Consider the following 24179-nt stretch of genomic DNA (forward strand, 5'->3'; position numbering starts at 1 on the left):
ACGCGAGATATATGTGGGCGGTAGTAATATGTTGCCCATCTCTTCCCGGAATGTGCTCTCTCGTAATTTCGATAATAAACCTCTCCGTATTGCGTAACGCCTTTCTTGAAGTGTCCGCCACTGGAGCTTGTTCAGCGACTAGTGCCCGCGTACGGGATAACGCTCTGCTGGCACTGTGAAAGTTTCTAAGTCCCTTATCTCTCGCCGCGCCACTGCGCGGCCATAAAAGCGAGCGCTGACCGCGGAGCGGATCATTCGCGCTGCTGCTGCTGCTCAGGCAACTGCATTGAACGCTGCCAAGATGCCATACAGAAGATACAGTCGCCGTCGTCGTGCAAGACAGACCATATATAAAACAATTGAAGACATTGAAATGACCACATCTGCCGCCGACAAGAAAAAGAATACTATCAAATCTGTCGCTGCACACGCTCTACTGGACGGACCTGCAGTCTTTTGTGGATGCAGACTGAACTTCAGCATCGACATCAATGATTCGTTTACCCACGGAAATGGATGGCTAACAGTCGCTGTTGTACGTGGTGGAACAGGCGTACCCAATGTATCTGGACTGGAAAGCTTTGTTGATCGTGACATCATAGCATACCGAACATATCATGTTACTGAAAATGCTAATAAAGACTTTGGCAAATCAACATATATGTCACCCTCACCCTTTTCCTTGTATACACGTAATAGACGTAAATTATCTGTTAATGAAACTGTTTTTATATGGATTAAAGGTAAAGGTACTTGTGAATATGTTAAATTTGTAGGAGATTGTACATTGTATTTTCACAAGTATTACTGTACTTATCTTCTGTACTATTTACAGTCCAGCTTTAATGGCCTTATCAATTACAATGCTGTAAGTTCTTAGACCATTAACATGTCACATCCGTTAAGGCAGTTCAAAGCAGGTAAACAAGACTCTTGTCAAATAATTCTTTGAAGAAAGATCCTATTGTCTGATGTCTCATCAAAACTGAGCGACATAATTCCTTGTGTCGCTGCAGTCCCACTTGTTAATCTGCTGTTGAAGTGACCCATGATGCAAATGGAAGCTATTTGACCGCAAAATGCGAAAATCATTGAGCTGACTTATTCCAGAGCCTCTCGCTGTTTCTCTGGACCTAAAATCTATTTCGTTCGCTCCACTTATTTCAGGCTTGCTCCTTATTCCCTGCGTAGTATACCAGTGCCTTCTGTGAAGATATTGCTTATTACGCTAGATAATTTTTTTCTTCTTTCTTGTCTTTTGCTTCATTTAATTTTTGATGATCTAGAATATTTTTTGTTTTGTTCTGTCACATTAAATGTGCCTAGTTTTCTTTATTAATATTGCAATATGAATCTTTTCCCCCCCCAAGATCCATGAACCTTGCCGTTGGTGGGGAGGCTTGCGTGCCCCAGCGATACAGTTAGCCGTGTCGTAGGTGCAATCACAAAGGAGGGGTATCTGTTGAGAGGCCAGACAAACGTGTGGTTCCTGAAGAGGGGCAGCAGCCTTTTCAGTAGTTGCAGGGGCAACAGTCTGGATGATTGACTGATCTGGTCTTGTAACACTAACCAAAACAGCCTTGCTGTGCTGGTACTCCGAACGGCTGAAAGCAAGGGGAAACTACAGCCGTAATTTTTCCAGAGGGCATGCAGCTTTACTGTATGATTAAATGACGATGGCGTCCTCTTGGGTAAAATATTCCGGAGGTAAAATAGCTCCCCATTCGGATCTCCGGGCGGGGACCACTCAGGATGACGTTGGTATCAGGAGAAAGAATACTGGCGTTCTACTGATCGGAGCATGGAATGTCAGATCCCTTAACCGAGCAGGTAGGTTAGAAAATTTAAAAAGGGAAATGGATGAGTTAAAGTTAGATATAGTAGGAATTAGTGAAGATTGGTGGCAGGAGAAACAATACTTTTGGTCAGGCAAATACAGGGTTATAAATACAAAATCAAATAGGGGTAATGAAGGAGTAGGTTTAATAATGAATAAAAGAATAGGAGTGCGGGTAAGATACTACAAACAGCATAGTCAACACATTATTGTGGCCAAGATAGACACGAAGCCCACGCCTACTACAGTAGTACAAGTTTATATGCCAACTAGCTCTGCAGATGACGAAGAATTTGAAGAAATGGATGACGAAATAAAAGAAATTGTTCACATAGTGAAGGGACACGAACAATTAATAGTCATGGGGGAATGGAACTCGATAGTAGGAAAAGGAAGAGAAGGAAACGTAGTAGGTGAATATGGATTGGGGGAGAGAAATGAAAGAGGAAGCCGCCTGGTAGAATTTTGCACAGAGCACAACTTAATCATAGCTAACACTTGGATCAAGAATAATAAAAGAAGGTTGTAAACATGGAAGAAGCCTGGAGATACGGACAGGTTTCATATAGGTTATATAATGGTAATACAGAGATTTAGGAACCAGGTTTTAAATTGTAAGACATTTCCAGGGGCAGATGTGGACTCTGGCCACAATCTATTGGTTATGAACTGTAGATCAAAACCGAAGAAACTGCAAAAAGGTGGGAATATACGGAGATGGGAACTGGATAAACTGACTAAACCAGAGGTTGTACAGAGTTTCAGGGAGAGCATAAGGGAACAATTAACAGGTATGGGGGAAAGAAATACAGTAGAAAAAGAATGGGTAGCTTCGAGAGATGAAGTAGTGAAGGCAGCAGAAGATCTAGTAGGTAAAAAGACGAGGGCTAGTGGAAATCCTTGGGTAACACAAGAGATACTGAATTTAATTGATGAAAGGAGAAAATACAAAAATGCAGCAAGTGAAGCAGGCAAAAAGGAATACAAACGTCTCAAAAATGAGTTCGTCAGGAAGTGCAAAATTGCTAAGCAGGGATGGCTAGAGGAGAAAAGTAAGGATGTAGAAGCTTATCTCACTAGGGGTAGGATAGATACTGCCTACAGCAAAATTACGATACTGCGTGAAGAGTGTGACAGAGCACTGAAAGACCTGAGTCGAAACAAGGCCCCGGGAGTAGACAACATTCCATTAGAACTACTGACGGCCTTGGGAGAGCCAGTCCTGACAAAACTCTACCACCTGGTGAGCAAGATGTATGAGACAGGCGAAATACCCTCAAACTTCAAGAAGAATATAATAATTCCAATCCCAAAGAAAGCGGTTGCTGACAGATGTGAAAATTACCGAACTATCAGTTTAATAAGTCACAGCTGCAAAATACTAACGCGAATTCTTTACAGACGAATGGAAAAACTGGTAGAAGCCGACCTCGGGGAAGATCAGTTTGGATTCCGTAGAAATATTGGAACACGTGAGGCAATACTGACCCTACGACTTATCTTAGAAGCAAGATTAAGGAAAGGCAAACCTACGTTTCTAACATTTGTAGACTTAGAGAAAGCTTTTGACAATGTTGACTGGAATACTCTCTTTCAAATTCTGAAGGTGGCAGGGGTAAAATACAGGGAGCGAAAGGTTTATTTACAATTTGTACAGAAACCAGATGGCAGTTATAAGAGTCAAGGGGCTTGAAAGGGAAGCAGTGGTTGGTAAGGGAGTGAGAATTGTAGCATATCCCCGATTTTATTCAATCTGTATATTGAGCAAGCAATAAAGGAAACAAAATAAAAATTCGGAGTAGGTATTAAAATCCATGGAGAAGAAATAAAAACTTTGAGGTTCGCCGATGACATTGTAATTCCGTCAGAGACAGCAAAGGACTTGGAAGAGCAGTTGAACGGAATGGACAGTGTCTTGAAAAGAGGGTATAAGATGAACTTCAACAAAACCAAAACGAGGATAATGGAATGTAGTCGAATTAAGTCGGGTGATGCTGAGGGAATTAGATTAGGAAATGAGACACTTAAAGTAGTAAAGGAGTTTTGCTATTTGGGAAGCAAAATAACTGATGATGGTCGAAGTAGAGAGGATATCAAATGTAGACTGGCAATGGCAAGGAAAGCGTTTCTGAAGAAGAGAAATTTGTTAACATCGAGTATAGATTTAAGTGTCAGGAAATCGTTTCTGAAAGTATTTGTATGGAGCGTAGCCATGAATGGAAGTGAAACGTGGACGATAACTAGTTTGGACAAGAAGAGAATAGAAGCTTTCGAAATGTGGTGCTACAGAAGAATGCTGAATATTAGATGGATAGATCATATAACTAATGAGGAGGTATTGAATAGGATTGGGGAGAAGAGAAGTTTGTGGCACAACTTGACTAGAAGAAGGGATCGGTTGGTAGGACATATTCTGAGGCAACAAGGGATCACCAATTTAGTATTGGAGGGCAGCGTGGAGGGTAAAAATCGTAGAGGGAGACCAAGAGATGAATACCCCAAACAGATTCAGGAGGATGCAGGTTGTAGTAGGTACTGGGAGATGAGGAGCTTGCACAGGATAGAGTAGCATGGAGAGCTGCATCAAACCAGTCTCAGGACTGAAGACCACAACAACAACAACATGAATCTCTTGTTAATTAAGTATGCAAAAGTGTCAATGTATGTTTGATTTTCTTCGTAATTCTTGTATGAAATGCATCATGCGAAACTAGATGTAATGTGCAGCACTGTTGTATGAATTGTGAAGCGAGAGCGATATCGATAGAGTCGAACAGAGACAGCTAATAGGAGTGCAGAGGCGTGGCGTACGGGCGTTTGGGTTGGGTAATCGTGCTAGTTTAACACATCATGGTTGCAAAATACTAACACGAATCCGTACAGAAGAATAGAAAAACTGGTAGAAGCCGATCACGGGGAAGATCAGTTTGGATTGCGGAGCAGTGTAGACACACGCGAGGCAATACTGTTTGTACGGCTACCTTACAAGATAGGTTAAGAAGCAGGCTTAGAGGATGCTTCTGACAATTTTGAAATTCTGAAGGTAGTACGTGTAACACACAGGGAACGAAAGGCTATTTGCAACTTTTACAGAAACCAGGCGGCAGTCGAGGGACATGAAAGGTAAGTAGTGATTGAGAAGGAAGTGGAACAGGGTTGTCATTCAGTATGTAATTCAGCAAGCAGTGAAGGAAGCCAAAGAAACATTGTTCAAGGAGACAAAATAAAAATTCTGAAGTTTTCCGATGACGTAATTCTGTCAGAGGCGGCAAAGAAGTTGGTAGAACAGTTGAACGGAATAGGGAGTGTCTTGATAGGAGATTATAAAATGAACATCAACAAAAGCAAAACATGAATAATAGAATGTAGTCGAATTAAATCAGGTGATGCAGAGGGAGTCATATTAGGAAGCGAGACAGTTAAAGTAGAACAGTTTGGGCAGAAAAATAACAGATGTAAAGAGGATATGAAATGTAAACTGGTAATAACAAGGAAAGCGTTTCTGAAGAATAGAAATTTGTTAACATTGAACACGAACTGAAGTGTCGGTGAACTCTTTTCTGAAAGTATTTGTATGGCGTGTAGCCATGTATTGAAGTGAAAGTGGACGGTAAACAGTTTAGAAAATATAAGCTTTTGAAACATGGTGCTATAGAAGAATTTTGAAGATTAGATGGTAGATCACACAACTAATGAGGTACTGAATAGAGCTGTGGATAAAGAAATTTGCGGCAAAACCTGTCTAGAAGAAGGGGTTGGTCGATAGAAAACATTCTGAGACATCAAGGAATCACCAATTTAATACTGGAGGGAAGTGTGAGGGATAAAACCATAGAGAGACACAAAGAGATGAATATGGTAAGCAATTCAGAAGGATGTAAGTTGCAGTAGTTAATCAGAGACGAAAAGGGTTGCACAGGATAGAGTAAGTTGGAGAGTTGCAGCAAACGAGTGGTCAGACCGAAGACTACCACTACAAATAGCGTGCTAAACAGAAGCACGTGGAAAAATTATGCCCATGTTCGTATCTTTCGGTCACGGCTTCCACTAAATTTCAACATGGAAAAAAAATGTTAGACTGTATGAATACTTGAGCTTCGGAGAGAACTACAAAATAACATCGACAATGTACACTTGAATGTATAGTAATTTTCATTGCTAGAGACGAAATGTTTGCATATAACTGAGTTGCATGAAGTAATGTACTTATTTGATTCTTGTTGAACTGTTGCGCCCGTTAAAACTGTCGCCCTGGACACTTTCAAACTTATTATTGCGTGCGGTACAGTTTTCGCCAGAACAGTGACTTTGCGATCTGGATCGCTGAAAGCGGAAGTGCTGTAGTTTCACGATCGACGAATTAATGTGAATTTTACATCATTTTAAAAATATTTTCGGGTCATTGATGACAGAATCGTGTGCGTAAGTAACTCCTTATTTCATACATATGAACTCGGATTTGTACTGCAGTAACCTCGTCTAACCGGCCTATGGCCAAAGGGATGATATGTGAGGTAGCATTACTGACTATAAAAACATTTTCCAAGTAAGAGGACAAACGCACGACAATTTCATGAATGATGATGTAAGTAGGCTGTTTAGGTTTTTATGTTGGTAACGCCACGTAGCGCCCTGTATGAAAATCAATGACTGTGCTGTGTGCAGTCTGTGGCTGGTTTGCATTGTTGGAATATTTGCTATTGTAGTGTTGAGCAGTTGGATGTGAACAGCGCATAGCGTTGTGCAGTTGGAGGTGAGCCGCCAGCAATGGTGGATGTGGGGAGAGAGATGGCAGATTTTTGAGAGCGGCCGATCTGGACGTGTGTCCGTCAGAAAAAGGAAATTTGTAAGACTGGATGTCATGAACTGATATATATGACTTTTGAACACTGTTAAGGTAAATACATTGTTTGTTCTCCATCAAAATCTTTCATTTGCCAACTATGCCTATCAGTAGTTAGTGCCTTCAGTAGTTAGAATCTTTTATTTAGCAGGCAGTATTGGCGCTCTCTGTATTGCAGTAGTTTGACTAACGAAGATTTTAGTGAGGTAAGTGATTCATGACAGGTATAGGATATTGTTAGTCAGGGCCATTCTTTCGTAGGGATTATTGAAAGTCAGATTGCGTTGCGCTAAAAAAGAAAATATTGTGTCAGTTTACTGTTGATCGGAATAAGTAAAGAGAGAAAAGTCTGGGTACGTTCAGTTTTGCTCAGCTGTTTGAAAATCAAATAACGTAAGAGGTTTACCAGCACAGTAATTCATTAATTTTTCTAAGAGGATGTTTCAATGGCACTACAATAAATTAGCGGTTATCATATCGAGCCGCCATCGAAGCCAGATAGCAACGACCCCCCCCCCCCCCCACCCACACACATACACGCGCGCGCACACACTCACACAGAGATAAGCTGCAAACACCCAACGCTCCCCCTTTACAAAGACTAAAACTATTTCAAGTGTAAATTGTTTCTCTTACGTGGCAAACTTCTCGAAATAACTGCTTTCCTCAAAAATTAAAGTAAATTCAGTGAAATGTATCATAATTTATGTTGACACTGTCGATTCCACGATTAATACTACTCAATTATATTTGCTATCTGTCTTTTTCTCTTTTGTTTAGTTATGGGTGTTATGACCTGTGTATATGAGTGCAGCGCGTGTATTATGGAAATTCACGTGTTTTGTTGTTGTGGTATGTCGCAGACCCAGCAACTTGTGGCGTCTGCTATTAAATTCAGAGAGCCGACCAATCACAGTGGTGCATGGAACGCTATAAATAGGAATTTTGAATTTCACAGCTGTCAAATACATAAAGTGTTTACATTCAGTGGGACGTCATATTACCGAGAGATCCAGACAAAGTGCGCGTTTATTTGACATTCACATTTGTAAATGTATAACTTACAGCCATGCCCTTAATTATTTACGAAATTATTTCCAGGATTTTTTATCTTTGATAGTATTTGGGGATTTGTTAACAAACTCTGATGTGGTGGCTTTGAAAGTAAAACGGGTTTTTTGGGTCTAAATAATGAAGGGAGATCTCTGAGAATCGTTTTCTTCAAGCCTTGTAATAAATTTTTGGGCAATCGCTAAATTGTCATTGTTGTTGGACTTCGTCTGTTAGGATATCTTTGCGCGTACAGCATAACTGTTGGCGTTCCTTCCACATTCTCTGTAAAGAAGTAGCATATCTAATTCCTCGTGATATGTGAAAATCAGTTTTTATTTTCAAACTAACCGGCAGTCGACACATGTGAACGACACCGAATGAAAACTACATTTCCTCTGTCCCCCTTTTATACTGGTATCGTAGCAACCCAACACTTTTTCCTCCTTACTGGATGTGCGTATTTTCTTATTTAGATATTAAATCTCGAACTTCTGCAAAAGACATCAGTCAGTTTCATGTTTAAAACAAATAAATCCTAAGTATTAGATACTGTAATTACTCTGAAACTAGTAATCAGATTTTGAGGGTGAAACGCCATTGAATTCGTTTCTTCTAGAACTATGAGAATAGCAGAAAAATTTTCTGTTGTTCCATTTGAAAAGTGAAGTTGATACAGACACGACAGTAATTACAATAGCTGTGAAAAGACACTATACGTCGTTTATTGAGGACTTTCGCACAATGCATCTGATGAAAACAGAATAACGATGTCTTACACGGTGCTGGAGATATCTGAGGTTAGCAGCTGAGATGAATTAACCTAAATATAGGGTGCTTCAAAGTCTTCGAATCAAACGCTAGGGGTGATAGAAGATGTCATGAAAAACATTTCATATAGATAAAATGTGTGCTGACAGTAGCCGGCGAAACCAGGCATCCTTTAAGACTGGTTATGCCCGGAAAGGCATTCTTTGGTGTTCGCGCGCCAAGTGTATTGCCTGTCCTCCAATAATATGCTTCGCGTGAAAGGGAGGGCTAGAAAAATTAAAATTCCTGATCCGCTTCTATAATACCTTTTTCTGCTTAGAGACACACATTCCTACGGTTTTCTTGTTGGAGATCACTATCAATTTATCGGGGTAGGTAGTATGCGGAACACCTAGTTAGTAGACTCCGCCAATTTGGTAAAATGTCATATATATATATATACACTTCAATTATTAAATTTGCCCATGTACATGTTTGATGCATATATTGGACACATCATCCCCTCCCCTACCTCCTCAGGCTGTCTCTCTGTCTACCCCATCCTCCCTCTTCTATCTGTCCATATCCTCAATTTCTCTGTTCCTCCATCTCCTCCTCCTCCCTCTCTTTGTCCATCTCCTCCACACCACGCAGCGTGGCCGCGTGGTTAGAGGCGCGATGTTAGTAATTGCGCAGCCCCTCCCACCGGAGGTTTGAGTCCTCCCTTGGGCATGGGTGTGTGTGCTATCTTAAGCGTAAGTCAGTTTAAGTAGTGTGTAAGTCTAGGGACCGATGACCTTAGCAGTTTGGTCCCTTAGAAATTCACACACATTTGAACATCTCCTCCAACCCACTTCCTGACCATCATTTCTTCACCCCCTCTGTGTTGACAAGTTCCTCCTCTCCCTCTACCTCATTCTCCTACCTCTCTTCCCTCCACTTTCTGTCCATCTACCCCTCCTCTGCATCTCCATCTCCTCCCCTCTCCCTGTCCATCCCCTCCCCCCCCCCCTCTCTCCTCCTGCCCAATTCTCTCTGTGTCCTTTTGGACGTACAGCCCCTGTGAGATGGTTGACAAAGCAGGCCGATACTACGGCTAAAACATGCTTGTTGTGCTGGGCAGGCTACATGTCAGGTACCTGAAAACAATTTTTGCCCCTGACCTGACGGTTACCCTGCAAAGCAGGTCAGTAAGGTAGGCCCATATTAATATAACATGTCAGTCATGCAAGGCAACCTGCATGTCAATGGCTGGAAAATTCTTTCTTGCTTGTAACTTGTAGTGTGCCCCGCAAAGGAGGTCAAGACAGGCCAATACTACTGGCACAACATGCCTGTGTGATTGTGAAGGGGTTAGGTTGTGCTTTGTTCACAATATGGCGATTCTCCCTTGTGAAGATCAGATGGCCTAGCCTCATGTTCCCATGCAGTCCCAACCTCGCATCACTGTCACCCTCAAATGCCCCTCATATCTGGACATTGCACAATTCAGGCAGGCTTCTAAAGGGGAACCACAATGGAAGCACTTTCAAATTCTTACAAGTGCTGATAATGGTGTCTCACACGAGTACGTGGAATCTCCGTGTTCTTAACAGTGATCATTCACCATCTGGTGCAATTCATGCCCCTCACATGCCCTACCAGACCTGGTAACAATACTAAACAGGAACAACACTAACAAACTGTGGTCACCATTCTGACTGTCACAGAGAACTGCAACTCTAATCATTTATAACATGCCAATGGTGTGTACGTGCACAAAGTTAAATGGATATCTAATCATCTATTCTGGGTGCTTCACCGTTTTTTTGTTAGTGAATGTTTCGAATAAAGACAATAAAAGAAAACTAGCACAAACGATGATAACACAAGGTAGGTGCTAGACTGATCCCAACATATGGGCCTGAAGTAAAGACCACGCTTTCTGTCAACATGAGAAAAAGTATGAGATTTTAAACAATGACATAAATATCGATATTGCGATATGGACAGAAGGGATCTCAGGCCTGAGAAGTAAGGATGAACATAGATTCTGTCTCTTTCTCTCTCTATGTCTCTCTCTCTCTCTCTCTCTCTCTCTATCTGTCTGTCTGTCTCTCTCTCTCTGTCTCTCTCTCTCTACCTGTCTGTCTCTCCCTCTCTCTCTCTATCTGACTGCCTCTCTCTCTATCTTTCTGTCTCTCTCTTATTCTGTCTCTCTCTCATTCTGTTTGTCTCTCTCTCTATCTGTCTGTGTCTCTCTCTCTCTCTCTATCTGTCTGCCTCTCTCTCTCTCTCTCTCTCTCTCTCTCTCTCTCTATCTGTGTCTCTCTCTCTATCTGTCTCTCTCTCTATCTGTCTCTCCCTCTGTTTCTCTCTCTATCTGTCTGTCTGTCTCTCTCTCTCTCTCTCACTCTCTCTCTCTCTCTATCTGTCTGTCTCTCCTTCTCTATCTGTGTGCCTCCCTCTCTCTATCTGTCTGTCTCTCTTTCTATCTGTCTGTCTGTCGCCGGCCGAAGTGGCCGTGCGGTTCTAAGCGCTGCAGTTTGGAACCGCGAGACCGCTACGGTTGCAGGTTCGAATCCTGCCTCGGGCATGGATGTGTGTGATGTCCTTGGGTTAGTTAGGTTTGACTAGTTCTAAGTTCTAGGGGACTAATGACCTCAGAAGTTGAGTCCCATAGTGCTCAGAGCCATTTGAACCATTTTTTTGTCTGTCTGTCTCTCTATCTGTCTGTCTCTCTCTCTGTCTGTCTCTCTCTCTATCTGTCTGACTCTCTATCTGTCTCTCTCTTTATCTGTCTCTCTCTTTATCTGTCGCTCTCTCTATCTGTCTCTCTCTCTATCTGTCTCTCTCTCTCTCTCTCTCTCTCTCTCACACACACTCTCTCTCTCTCTCCTGGTTGTTAACCATGTTCGCCGGCGTAAATGCCTGGTTGGTCAAATGAATATATACTAAAAAGTTCTATTGAATAAAGTTTGGAAAATAACAAAGCCAATCAGAAACAAGTAACCGAACATGACACTTAATTGTTTTTGCTTATTTGCCAACTCAGTGAATTTCGCAACTCTTCACACCACACAATGTTACTGCTTAAGTTTAATTTTCTCGAGCTCCCAGTTGCACCGTGGTTAAATATTCTCTAGCTTTTGCACGAGAGCGCCTCGGCTGTTGTCAAGTAGTTACTATCGTATGGTTGCTGTTTCAGTCCTTAAATAGGCGTGCAGCCGCCTATGACGTCACTAGTGCCCAGCTCTGCGTCTTATAGGGTAATGGTTTTGTAGCGCGATGTAAAGTAAGAGATGCAGTAAGAAGACTGAACAGACTCCCTTCAGACATACGAATTTTATCGTCAGGGAATCATCACCAATATCGAATAACAGCATCTTGCTTATTGCCATTAAATGAAACTTGGTGAGCTTCGTAGGTTATTGATTGGTGAACAGAGAGGGGAGGCGGAAGGGACAAAGAACGTAAGGGGTGGACAGTGAACACTTATGAGCCGTAAATTGGCGGTGAGGCGTGTGTCGGATCAGCTAATAACCGCCGCGGGGAACGTCAGCTCCCTTTCGAGATACCGCCGCTATAATGGCCGGATCCACGCGCGTAGTCGTCGCTGTTATTACACGAGTGAGGGACGTTTCGCAGAAACGATTTGCGGCGTCGTTGGGATCATCGAGTCACTGGAGACAATTGCCCCAAAGCAACGTGCTGCCCACTCTTTCTTCTTTTTCCTCCCAACCTCTTTGTTTGGCGCTGTTCCCACTTCTGGGGATGCCGCCTGTGATCGGTATTTGCTTGTCTTAAGCTGTCCTCACAAGAGCCGTGAATTCGAACGTCAACGTGGAACGTGACGAGTTTCTGACAGGGTGCAAAATGTAACTTGCACAATCTTTCCGTTACTGCAGAGCAATGTCCAGGATGTCAGATATTCGGAACGATAATTCGAATGTGAACCAATGGAGAGGAAGAAAGTTACCTACGTCACGTGCAGATCGATTCTCTTTTCCATACTGACAGAACATCAGGGCTCTCCTGGACGCAAGATGAATTACGTGTACTGATAGACACCTTTAAAGAACACTGTTTGTACAACGTGAAAAGAAAAAATTATAACAATAAACATTGTCGAGTGGAGGCTCTATCTCGAGACTTGCAGAAATGAAAAGCATTTGGCCGTAGTTAAACAGCCTGAAGGATTACCACACAAAATTAGCTAATAAGCGGAAAACAGCAAGAGATAATACTCCAGGGCCGTAGTTCCTTCCTGTCGCAATAACGTCAACTTGAAACCATGACCTATCTAGCAAATTTCATGAAGTTTCTCCCTACCTGTGTTGTTGAATCCTTTATTGCAGGAGAAGTTCATGCAGATTCGGTGTAGTGGCATAGTGTACTCGATTTCTGTGTTCCGTATAAACTATTTCTATATTTTCAATTCAGCCACTCGACCATAGAGCATCTGACGTGAAAATGGGGTACGAGCCGAGTGTATTCTAAACGGGTGCAGAAAATTGTCTAAAATATGTACACAGCCCGACTGAAGAAGCAGATCAGCAGACATTATTTGGGAGGGGGTATTAAAATCGTCTTTGCTTCTCATAGCTGCGTCACAGCACAGAACATCGCATGTCATTCGCAACAGAGTGAAATATTCAGACTTAAAAGTAACATCTGGCGTAACTCCAAGGGAGTTTTATAGACCCATTACTTTTCACAATACATATAAATGACATCCGACGTTACATGAGACTTTTCGCAGATGATGCAGTTGCAACGCAAAAAAATCGTACCGAAATGCAGGAAGATTTCCAAAAGATCGATGCTCGGTGCAGGGATTAGCAGTTGATCCTCAACATGAACAAATGTAACGGTCTGCGTAGAAATAGTCAGGTAAACTCGGTACTGGATGATTACACGATTGGAGAAAAATCACTCGTTTGCTTCAGTAGAACATCTAGGACTATGCGTACGGGGCGATTTAAAGTGGAACGGATACATGTAACTATTCGCAGGTAAGGCAGATGCCACACTGAGATTCATTGTGGTAGCTAACATGCCGAAGATGTTCGGGCTCATACGCGGTTCCTGTTCATCGAAATGTTTTGGCTCAAACTCGTCTAGGGGGTGACCCCCACGTGTCGCATTACACGCCCCAAATTAAATACTTCTGACCCTTTGGTTAAATTGTCTGGCTGATGGCAAGTTTCCGAAATACAAAGATAATATAACATATAGTAACAGTAACAATAATATCGGGAACTAAATTAGCGACCCATAAATGACGTAGGCCACACCGTTGCAATTTGGTTAGAATAATGTTTATTCATAAACCAAAATAGTAGCGAAAGTGGTCGTATTTACAGTTATTGTTACATTCGAGCGCATTCGCAATCTCATCGCGAATTACAAGTTCGATACTCCACCGCGTTAACAATGAGAAAAGTTGAGAGTTCACACCAGGCGCGCCGCTGCTCACCGCTCAGAGACTAAGTCCCGCAATACCACACAACGCGAAATTTTCTAAGTCGTTCACTTCCTAGCTACCTAAAGACCGACCGCTTTCGCGTCTCAATCCGAAATATACCCTTTGCTGTCTCCAGCCGAACTGTACTCTTTGGTGTCTAGACCAGAACTGTCCTTCCGCCTGTCTCCGACCGCGTTTCCCGCGCGCTTAACATCTTCGCTCAACTGACTAGCGCAGTTCCCTTTCCTGAAGTCGTTCGTCTGATTGGCTACAGCTTATTGTACTTTACATTTTGACATATTCCAATGATCAAACCCTGACCACTTTCACGTTCAAAATAAAGTAACAATAATATCCATTACATAATAAACGTTAAATTCTTTTACGTAAATCCAATACAAATTCCTTCTTAATATCGAATGCCACGGCCAGTAGCCTTGCACAAATGTGCTTTCTAATAAATAAATAAAGAACAAGAGTAACTATTATGCACTAAACTTTACAGCAAATTTTCTATTACCTAATGATTCAATAAGGTGTCATGCTGTCATCGTTCAATGTGTATTGTGTGGAGGAAATGATGATCTTATGTTTAACTGAAAATACTGATGATTTAAATTTATTGTATCTTTTAAACAAATGCAGTTACAGAGTTGATATTTACAACATTTGTCATTTTAGTGATGCGCTTCTATATGAAATGTCGATAGTTAAGCATTCAGGTTTTGTTACAAAACTTGTGAATTTCACTTTAACAGTAAATCCTAAACTATTATAGATGTGATCAATATTCAAGGTTTGTTGGTATCACCATGAAATTTTCCGAAGGATGGCAGATTAAAATTACTGTGGCTTGATTCCCTTCACTACTATAGAATCAAACAGTTTTCATAAACGTTTCCCTTTATGGCCGATCTTAAGTCCGCCATATTTAACACTGCTAGGTCTCCTTGGCAACAAAAGCCTTCTACTGGGTTTCCCTATGATGTAGGTTCTCGTCTGTCTGACTCGCACACTACAGCACTTAGGCCTCAATAGACAATAGACGCCTGTGCGTGTCCCCATCTCATGGTGAATTCGCGCCCTTTGTGGCACGCAGTCCTGGACGACAGGGTTCGTTTCACAATTCCTGAAGGCTGACTCTTTCGGCCATATATTTAAATGATTGCGAAATGCTCGTTAACTCACAATTGGAAGGTTCCCCAGGAAGTGTAGCCCCCCACAAAGGAGGCAGCTTCCAAAACCCTTAGTCGATCAATACTTGAATATTGCTCGTCAGTCTGGAATCCACGCCAGATAGGATTAACAAAGGAAATAGAGAAGGTGCAAATGAGAGCAAGTTCATTTAGTAAGCGCGAAAGTGGCAGACGGTGCAAGATAATCGTTCTGCATCTCGGTGTGGTTTACTGCTAAAATTCCGAAAAACGCTCCTAGAAGAGTCAGCCAAAATATTGCTTCCTACTACGTATATCTCGCGGGAAGACCATGAAGATAATGTTAGATAGATTCGAGCTCACACAAATTCTTACCAACAATCGTTCTCCCCATGTACCATTCGTGACTATAATAGGTAAAGGGGGGAAATTACAGTGGTACACGAAGTTCCTTCCGCAAAACACCGTAAGGTGGTTTATTCAGCGTAGATTTAATGGAGATTGCTCTGACCCTTGAGTACCCTCAAAGACTTGCTAGCAGGAAATGGAAAAAGCTTATCTTGTTTCCTCAGTGTGGCGCCACTTTATGAATCTCTTAGTAATTTATGAAAGACTCTCGTTTTTCAAAGTAATACTACACTGGTGTTCAAAATTAAAGCAATAAACCTCTTTTACCCCGTCCTGTGTTTAATTCACGATATAATCATACAAACTGTCAACAGATGTCCGTATGATCATAGGATCGTGTTCTGCAAGGAAGATGTCATTTCAGACAATGGAAAACCACGCCAACGAGGACGACAGGGCATCTGTCAAACGCAATAGTGTTTGTCTAGTAGTCCCACATCCACAATCGCTATGTACAATGTCACAAACGGTGCAGTACGGCACAGAGAAGACACCTACCAGACTCTCTGTAGTGGAGGGCCAAGGGAAGAATAGAGGGAGGACAATCCCAAACTCGTGTAGCCCGATGGCTTAACGTGAATCGTTCTGTTGTTTCACGGATGTGGCGATAGTTTATACAGACCGAAACTGTATTACGGAGACAAGGGCGGGCCCGGCCCCGAGTCATATCAAAAGGAGAGTAGTTTATTTGGCTGTAAAGGCACGACGGTAACGCCTTGGTACTGCTTAGTAAGTGGCATCGGACCTCGCAGCATCCACTGGATGTGTTGTGTCGGGGCAAACGGTGTAGAGAACACTTCGACAGAGTTGCCTTTATTGTCAGAGACCTGCTGCGTGTGTGCCTCTGACGCGCCTTTACAGAGGGAATGTCTAGACTGGTTCAAACGGCTCTAATCACTATGGGACTTAACATCTGAGGTCGTCCCCTAGACTCAGAACTCCTTAAACCTAACTAACCTAAGGACATCACACACATCCATGCCCGAGGCAGGATTCGAACCTGCGACAGTAGCAGAAGCGCGGTTCCGGACTGAAAAGCCTAGAACCGCTCGGCCACAGCGGCCAGCCGTCTAGAGTGGAGTCGTCAACCTGCCATCTGGGCAGTCAGAGTGTGGGCAAATGTTCTTTTCACAGATGAGTCCCAGTCTGGTCTGGAGATGGATTCTCGACGGATCCGCATCCGAAGAGAATGTGACACACGATTTCGAGAGCCGAACGTTGTGGAAAGACACCGATATCGAGGAGGATCGCCAATGGTGTAAGCAGGGATTATGTTGATCACCCGAACATCTCCTTACGAAATTGCACGTGTGAATCGGAAATTTTTAACTGCTGTCAGGTACCGTGACGAGGTCTTGGGACCTCATATGAGGTTGCTATGAGGTGCAGTGGGCTCAGACTTCGTACTGATGGGCGATAATGCTCGACCTCATAGAGCACGAGTGGTTGATGTTTCCTCGGAAACGGAAGATACTACTCGCATGGCAAGGCCTGCTCCCTCTCCCGATTTGAATCCCACAGAGAATGCCTGGAATGCACTAGGGAGACGGGCTGCATCACATCAGCATCCACCAACCCACTCTCCACGGCTGCGAGCAGCTCCGCGGGAAGAATGGGCGTTATTGCCTCAACATGACATTGATGACGTTATTCACAGCATGCCCCGTCGTTGTCAGGCCTCTACTGCTCTCAGAGGTGGTCACACCTCATAGTGAGCACATTAACCAGATGTCGGAATGTGCGTGCACGTCTATTAAGTTGGAAAAAATGAAGAACATTTTCGTCTAATGTCGGCATGTTTAATTTAACATTCTGTTTTCTTTACATCGTTTCTATTTTGCTATCACCTGTTTATACTGTTTTGTGGCAAAATAAACGCTACCTTGTAAAATTTCCGTTTGTTGCTTTAATTTTGGACGCCAGTGCACATGCATAACGGAAATAACGGTATTTTACAGTGTTATAATTTATGTAAAGTGTCATGTTTCTCTAAGAGTAAGTATGCAGTAAGGAACTAGCGGTCCTTGTTTGTTTCAGTACACAAAGTGAACGTTAATAGAACCGGCATGCAGCAGGGACGAGTTCCTGACTGGAAATGAAGGAAAAAAAGGTCCAGTGACATGTGTCCGGAAACTGACGGTGTGCATGCAACGACAACAGATCGTCCCGGAACATAGTACAGAGTTGCATCGCTTCCACGTCACAACACATGTTCAAAGTGGCCTTCATGGGATACAGTCCACACGTTCACACATCGCATCATGGATTGTTGCACTCTTTCCCAAGTTCCGGTCTCTCTCTGAATAGCGTCACAGGCGTCCTGAACACACTGTTGAAGAGTCCACACATCACGAACTGGATCAGCAGACACAGCGATTCCCAGAAGCCCCAGAGCTAAAAATTCCGTGGGTTTAAGTCCGGTGATCCAGCAGGCCATGCTACAGGGCCTCCGCTTCCTATTGAACGTCCGGGGAAGATATTGCTGAGATGTCGGCGCACAGCAATGCGGACGTGGGGTGGTGCTCCGTCATGCAGAAACCACACAACCTGTTGTATTGCTAAAGGCACAGTCTCAAGCAGCCCATGCAGTCCAGGTAAGGTCCTCCATCGTATCGTTCGAATAATATGCTGTCCAAGTACTGTATGTGGTCCCCAGGAATGCCTGCCCGCGCATTGATGCTGAACCGATGATGACGATTATGCAGATTGATAACACCAGTTCTGCTAAAGTTCGGTGGTAAAGAAGACTGAGGACAGAAACCCCATACTGGTGATGGTCTGGTGCAACAAACCATCGACAAAATCCGCTGCTGACCCCAGCACTCGCCGTAGTTAATAGGGACAGTAGCGATTGTCATGCAGGATACCCATATTTGTACTTTGGCTTACACCATGTTGAATTTGTACTTGGGTTCGTGTCAATATCCTGTAGATCCCGGTCCTCCAAATCCGGTGTATGCACAGTCCGCCGCCTCCCTGCACGTTCGTCGGTATGACGGGACCCATGATCACACAAACGCCCGAAAAGGGCCTGAAATGTAAGGGTACTTGTTTTGTTATTACCGTGCTAACTCTCCACCGTTTGTATCTGGTTGGCCGTACAAAAACACCATTTCGGCTTGTTCCCAAAGTGAATACCGGACCATTCTACAGTAAGCTGCATAAATCACACAGTCTGCAACACACAAGGAACACGTGGCAGGTGCTCAGAGGAACTTCCATTCATGAACGCCATCTATCGTAGTCACGATGCGTTTCCGGACACATGTTCATAGGACATTGTTTCCTCCATTTCCAATCAGGAACTCGTTCCTACAGTTTGTCGGTTTTATTAATTTTCACACTGTATGCTGCATAGTTGTTCACGACAATGACTCATTCACTCTATTCCATTCTATTCTGTTTGTCTTTACAATTACCATTGCGACTCCTGCCTCTGTTCTGACGAATATAAGTGTCTGTTTCTAATTTAAATGCCAACGGCCTTGCCACAGTGTACCACCGGTTCCCGCCAGATCACCGAAGTTAAGCGCTGTCGGGCTGGGCTAGCACTTGGATGGGTGACCATCCAGTCTGCCGAGCGCTGTTCAAACGGTTCAAATGGCTCTGAGCACTATGCGACTTAACTTCTGAGGTCATCAGTCGCCTAGAACTTAGAACTAATTAAACCTAACTAACCTAAGGACATCACACACATCCATGCCCGAGGCAGGATTCGAACCTGCGACCGTAGCGGTCGCGCGGTTCCAGACTGTAGCGCCTAGAACCGCCGGCCACAGCTGCTGGCCGAGCGATGTTGGCAAGGGGGGTGCACTCAGCCCTTGCGAGGCAAACTGAGTAGCAACTTGGTTGAGAAGTAGCGGTTCCGGTCTCGGAAACTAACATACGGCCGGGAGAACGGTGTGCTGACCACATGCCCCTCCAATCTACATCCAGTGACGCCTGTGGCTGAGGATGACACGACGGCCGGTCGGTACCGTTGGGCCTTGATGGCCTGTTCGGGAGGATTTTCTTTCTAATTTAAATAATGACGACTGAAAAGATTCTTCCACCTTCTTTACGCCCTCTCCTATCCTTTACTATTCCGAAACATTAATGTTAAATGTGGCCACTATAATTGTGCTAGTGGAAGCTGGTGTGGTCTGCGTAAAGTCATTTACTTATTTTCATTCTGAATACCGATTAATTGTATCTATCGTTCAACAGAACCTGCGCATAGTTTACTTGCTTTCGAAGTTCGACACTTCAGTGGGTTACACGGTGTAGATAATTATACCGTAGGTGTACACCGATCAGGCAGAACATTATGACCACCTACCTAATAGCCAGCATGTCCACCTTTGGCACGGATAACAGCGGCGACGCGTCGTGGCGTAGAAACAGTGAGGCCTTGGTAGGTCGCTGGAGGGAGCTGGCACCACATCTGCACGCACAATTCACCTAATTCCCTGAAATTCCGGGGAGATGGGCGATGAGCTCTGACGCCATGTTCGGTCACTTCGATCCGGTTCAGATTTTGCGAGCTTGGGGGGCCTGTATATCTATTGGAACTGGCCACTTTGTTCCTCGAACTATTCATATATTCCTGGTCTTGTGACTTGGCGCATTATTTAGATGAAAAATGCCACGGCCGTCGGCAAACATGATCATCATGAAGGAGTGTACGTGCTCTGCAGCCATTGTACTATGCGTCGTGGCCGCCACGATACCTTGCAAGAGCTCCACTGGACCCAGTGGTGCCCACGTGAATGTTTCCCAAAGCACAACGGAGCCGTCGCCAGCTTGTCTCCGTACCGCACTACAGGTGTCACGGAGCTGTTCCCTGGACGACGACGGATTCTAGTATTCCCATCGGCATGATGAAGAATGTATAAGGACTCGTCAGACCATGCACCACTCTGCCACTGCGCCAACGTCCAGTGCCGACGGTTACGTGCCCATTTCAGTCGTAACTGTCAATGTCGTGGTATTAACATTGGCACATGCGAATGTTGTCGGCTGTGGAGGCCCATCGGTCGGTGCACTGTGCGTTCCCACACACTTGTACTCCATCTGGCATTAAAGACTGATGTTAGTTCCGGCACCATTCGCCGCCTGTCCTGTTTTACTAGTCTGCCCAGCCTAAGACGCCAGACACGTCTAATGATGGGTGTGGATGTGGTTTCGCCTTGGCATTGCCACGTGTTGAAGACACTCAGCACAGCACTCGTCGACCACCCGACAAGTCGTGCAGTTTCCGAAATGCTCGTGCCGAGCCTCCGGATCATCACAACCTGCCCTCGGTCAAACTCAAATAGACCGCGCGCCGCCGGCCGGTGTTGCCGCGCGGTTCTAGGCCCTTCAGTCTGGAACCGCGCGACCGCTACGGTCGCGGGTTCGAATCCTGCCTCGGGCATGGATGTGTGTGATGTCCTTAGGTTAGTTAGGTTTAAGTAGTTCTAAGTTCTAGGGGACTGATGACCTCACATGTTAAGTCCTATAGTGCTCAGAGCTATTTGAACCGCGCGCCTTCCCAGCACTACATACGGAAAGCACACTCACTAATGCTACACGCATCGTGCCTGTGCGTGACGAGCAGTTATTCCTCGACAGCTGACGCTGCTATCGCCTGGACGGATTTATGTAGATAGTAGGTCGATGGTCACACGCCGAAGCTATTCATTAACTTTAGCTTAAGCAGAAATCAGCGTGTTTTTCTTAAGAAGGAGAATAATTTGATCCAAAAAAGGAAATATTACACGCAGTCTAATAATTCAAGGGTAAACTCAGAGACATTATTTACTTCAGATAACCATTTCAACTGCGAAGAATTTATAGCCGATCCTCTTGAAATATTGTTTCAACCTATAAAAGGAAGGTCTCATGATTTTCTTGTTCCGAGATAAATTCAAATAACAATAGAGGTCAGTTCTGTCTGCCAGCGAATTTATTGCAGTGTGAGTGATGATGGTCCACAAGCGCACAGCTGCAACCATTTTATCTTTAGATTTAATCGCTGCCCTTTCTTTATCTCTGCTTTCCACGCATTGCACACTGTGGATATTTTTGCCGTATATCTGTGCCGTGTTCGGTATTCGATGAGAAAATATGGCTTTGTGGCAGAAATAAGAATTAGAATGATTATATTTAGAAGAGCTCTCGGAAAAGGTGAATGGTTTGTTGACAATAACTAAGGAAGAAAGGTGCCAAGTGTTTTGTAAAGAGTGAAGTATTGTGAGGTAGCGAACCATGTGCGGTAAGAAAGAGGGGAATGTATATGTTTGAAATGTGCTTGATATAGAAATTCTAAAAGTTTAACAGATATTCAGAATGCCGAATGAAGAAGTACTTATATGAAAATGGGTGAAAAACTTGTCGCAGTGTAACATGACTCATACATACCGGTCACGATTCTGTATCAGTTCAGTCACATTTATTCCATATACTAGCGACCTGACCCAGCTTCGCATGTGTAGCATTAAGTATCTGTGGCCTGTCTACTTGTTTGTAATATGTACTGTATTATATGTTACCGGGGGCCTAGAAACGACGGAGAGGCTCCGTCCCCACCACAGCCGCAGTGGTCCACAAACCCACGACGACTACCGCAGTCCACTTCACCCCTTCGCCGCCCCACACCGAACCACACTTCCTGGGTTATTGCGCTGTTCGGCCCCCGGTGGACCCCACAGGGAACGTCTCACACCAGACGAGTGTAGCCCCTATGTTTGCGTGGTAGAGTAATGGTGGTGTACACGTACGTGGAGGACTTGTTTGCACAGCAATCGCCGACATGGTGTAGCTCAGGCGGAATAAGGGGAACCAGCCTCCATTCGCCGAGGCAGATGGAAAATCACCTGAAAACCATCCACAGACTGCCGGTTCACCGGATCACGGATCCGCCGGGCGGATTCGTGCCGGGGACCAGGCGCTCTTTCCCAATCCTCAAAGCCGTGCGTCAGATCGCACGGCTAACTGGGCGGGCTTATAATATGTAGTGAGGAGCGAGATAATGCATGTCACTCTATCAGTTACGTCGCGCCTCACTTTCGGAAGGAGTTTCCACATAGGTAGTTAAAGCCTGATGTTGTCGAGCCGCAAGCAAGTCTCGCCTCACGAGCCTGACTGGATTCTAGAGACTGCATAGTCCTCAGTCTTTTAGCCATTCAAGTGTATTTTTATTCGACATTAGGGATTTTTACTTGTAGACAAAACGAAATCAAAATATAATAAATAGGTACATAAATCCTAACCAAGAAATCAGATACACTGAAGAGCCAAAGAAACTGGTGCACCTGCCTAATATCGTGTAGGACCCCGCGAGCACGCAGAAGTGCCGTAACACGACGTGGCATGGACTCGACTAATGTCTGAAGTAGTGTTGGAGGGAATTGACACCATGAATCCTGCAGGGCTGTCCATAAAGTCGTAACAGTACGTGGGGGTGGAGATCTGTTCTGAACAGCACGTTGAAAGGCATTCCAGATGTGCTCAAAAATATTCATGTCTGGGGTGTTTGGTGTGCAGCGGAAGTGTTTAAACTCAGAAGGGTTTTCTTGGAGCCACTCTGTAGCAACTGTGGACGCGTGGGCTGTAGCATAGTCATGTGGAATTGCCCGTCGGAATGCACAATAGACATGAATGGATGCAGGTGATCAGACAGGATGCACATGTAGGAGTCACCTGTCAGAACCGTATCTAAAGGTATCATGGATCCCATATCACTCCAACTACACACGCCACACACCATTACAGAGCCTCCACAAGCTTGAATAGACCCCTGCAGGGTCCATGTATTCATGAGGTTGTCTCCAAACCCGTACACATAAATTCACTCTACACAATTTGAAACGAGACTCGTCCGACCAGGTAAGATGTTTCCAGTCATCAACAGTCCAATGTCGGTGTTGACGGCCCCAGGCGAGGCGTAAAGCTTTCTGTCCTTTTTGTCGTGCAGTCATCAAGGGTACACGCGTCGGCCTTCGGCTCCGAAAGGCCATATCGATGATGTTTCGTTGAATGGTTCGCACGCTGACACTTGTTGATGACCCAGCATTGAAATCTGCAACAATTTGCGGAAGGGTTCCACTTCTGTCACGTTGAACGATTCTCTTCAGTCGTCGTTGATCCCGCTCTTTCAGGATCTTTTTCCGGCCGCAACGATGTCGTAGATTTGATGTTTTACCGGATTCCTGATATTCACGGTACACTCGTGAAATGATCGTATGGAAAAATCCCCCACTTCATCCTACTTCGGAGATGCTGTGTCTCATCGCTCGTGCGCCGACTATAACACCACGTCCAAACTCACTTGAATCTCGATAATCTTCCATTGTAGCAGCAGTAACCGATCAAACAACTGCGCCAGACACTTGTTTTATATAGGCGTTGCCTACCCCAGCACTGTATTCTGCCTGTTTGTATATCTCTGTATTTGAATACGCAATTCTATACCAGTTTGTTTCGCGCTTCAGTGTGTAAACAAAACCTGTCGGACAAGCAAAACAATTTCTTTAGTTTTTAATACACAAAGCGAAATCAGTAAATCCACATATCCTTGCTAAGTAAATTCAGTATTAGAATCTACTCATAAAGATAACATTACGGCCCTTCATTTTGTCAGTGCTGTAAACTACCAAATCCACTCTTCTCACTGAGGTAAAAAGTCTAACAGCACTATTTATTGATTCTTTGGTGTACTACTACGAAACC

Source organism: Schistocerca piceifrons, chromosome 4, assembly GCF_021461385.2.
Source record: "Schistocerca piceifrons isolate TAMUIC-IGC-003096 chromosome 4, iqSchPice1.1, whole genome shotgun sequence".
Lineage (NCBI taxonomy): Eukaryota > Metazoa > Arthropoda > Insecta > Orthoptera > Acrididae > Schistocerca > Schistocerca piceifrons.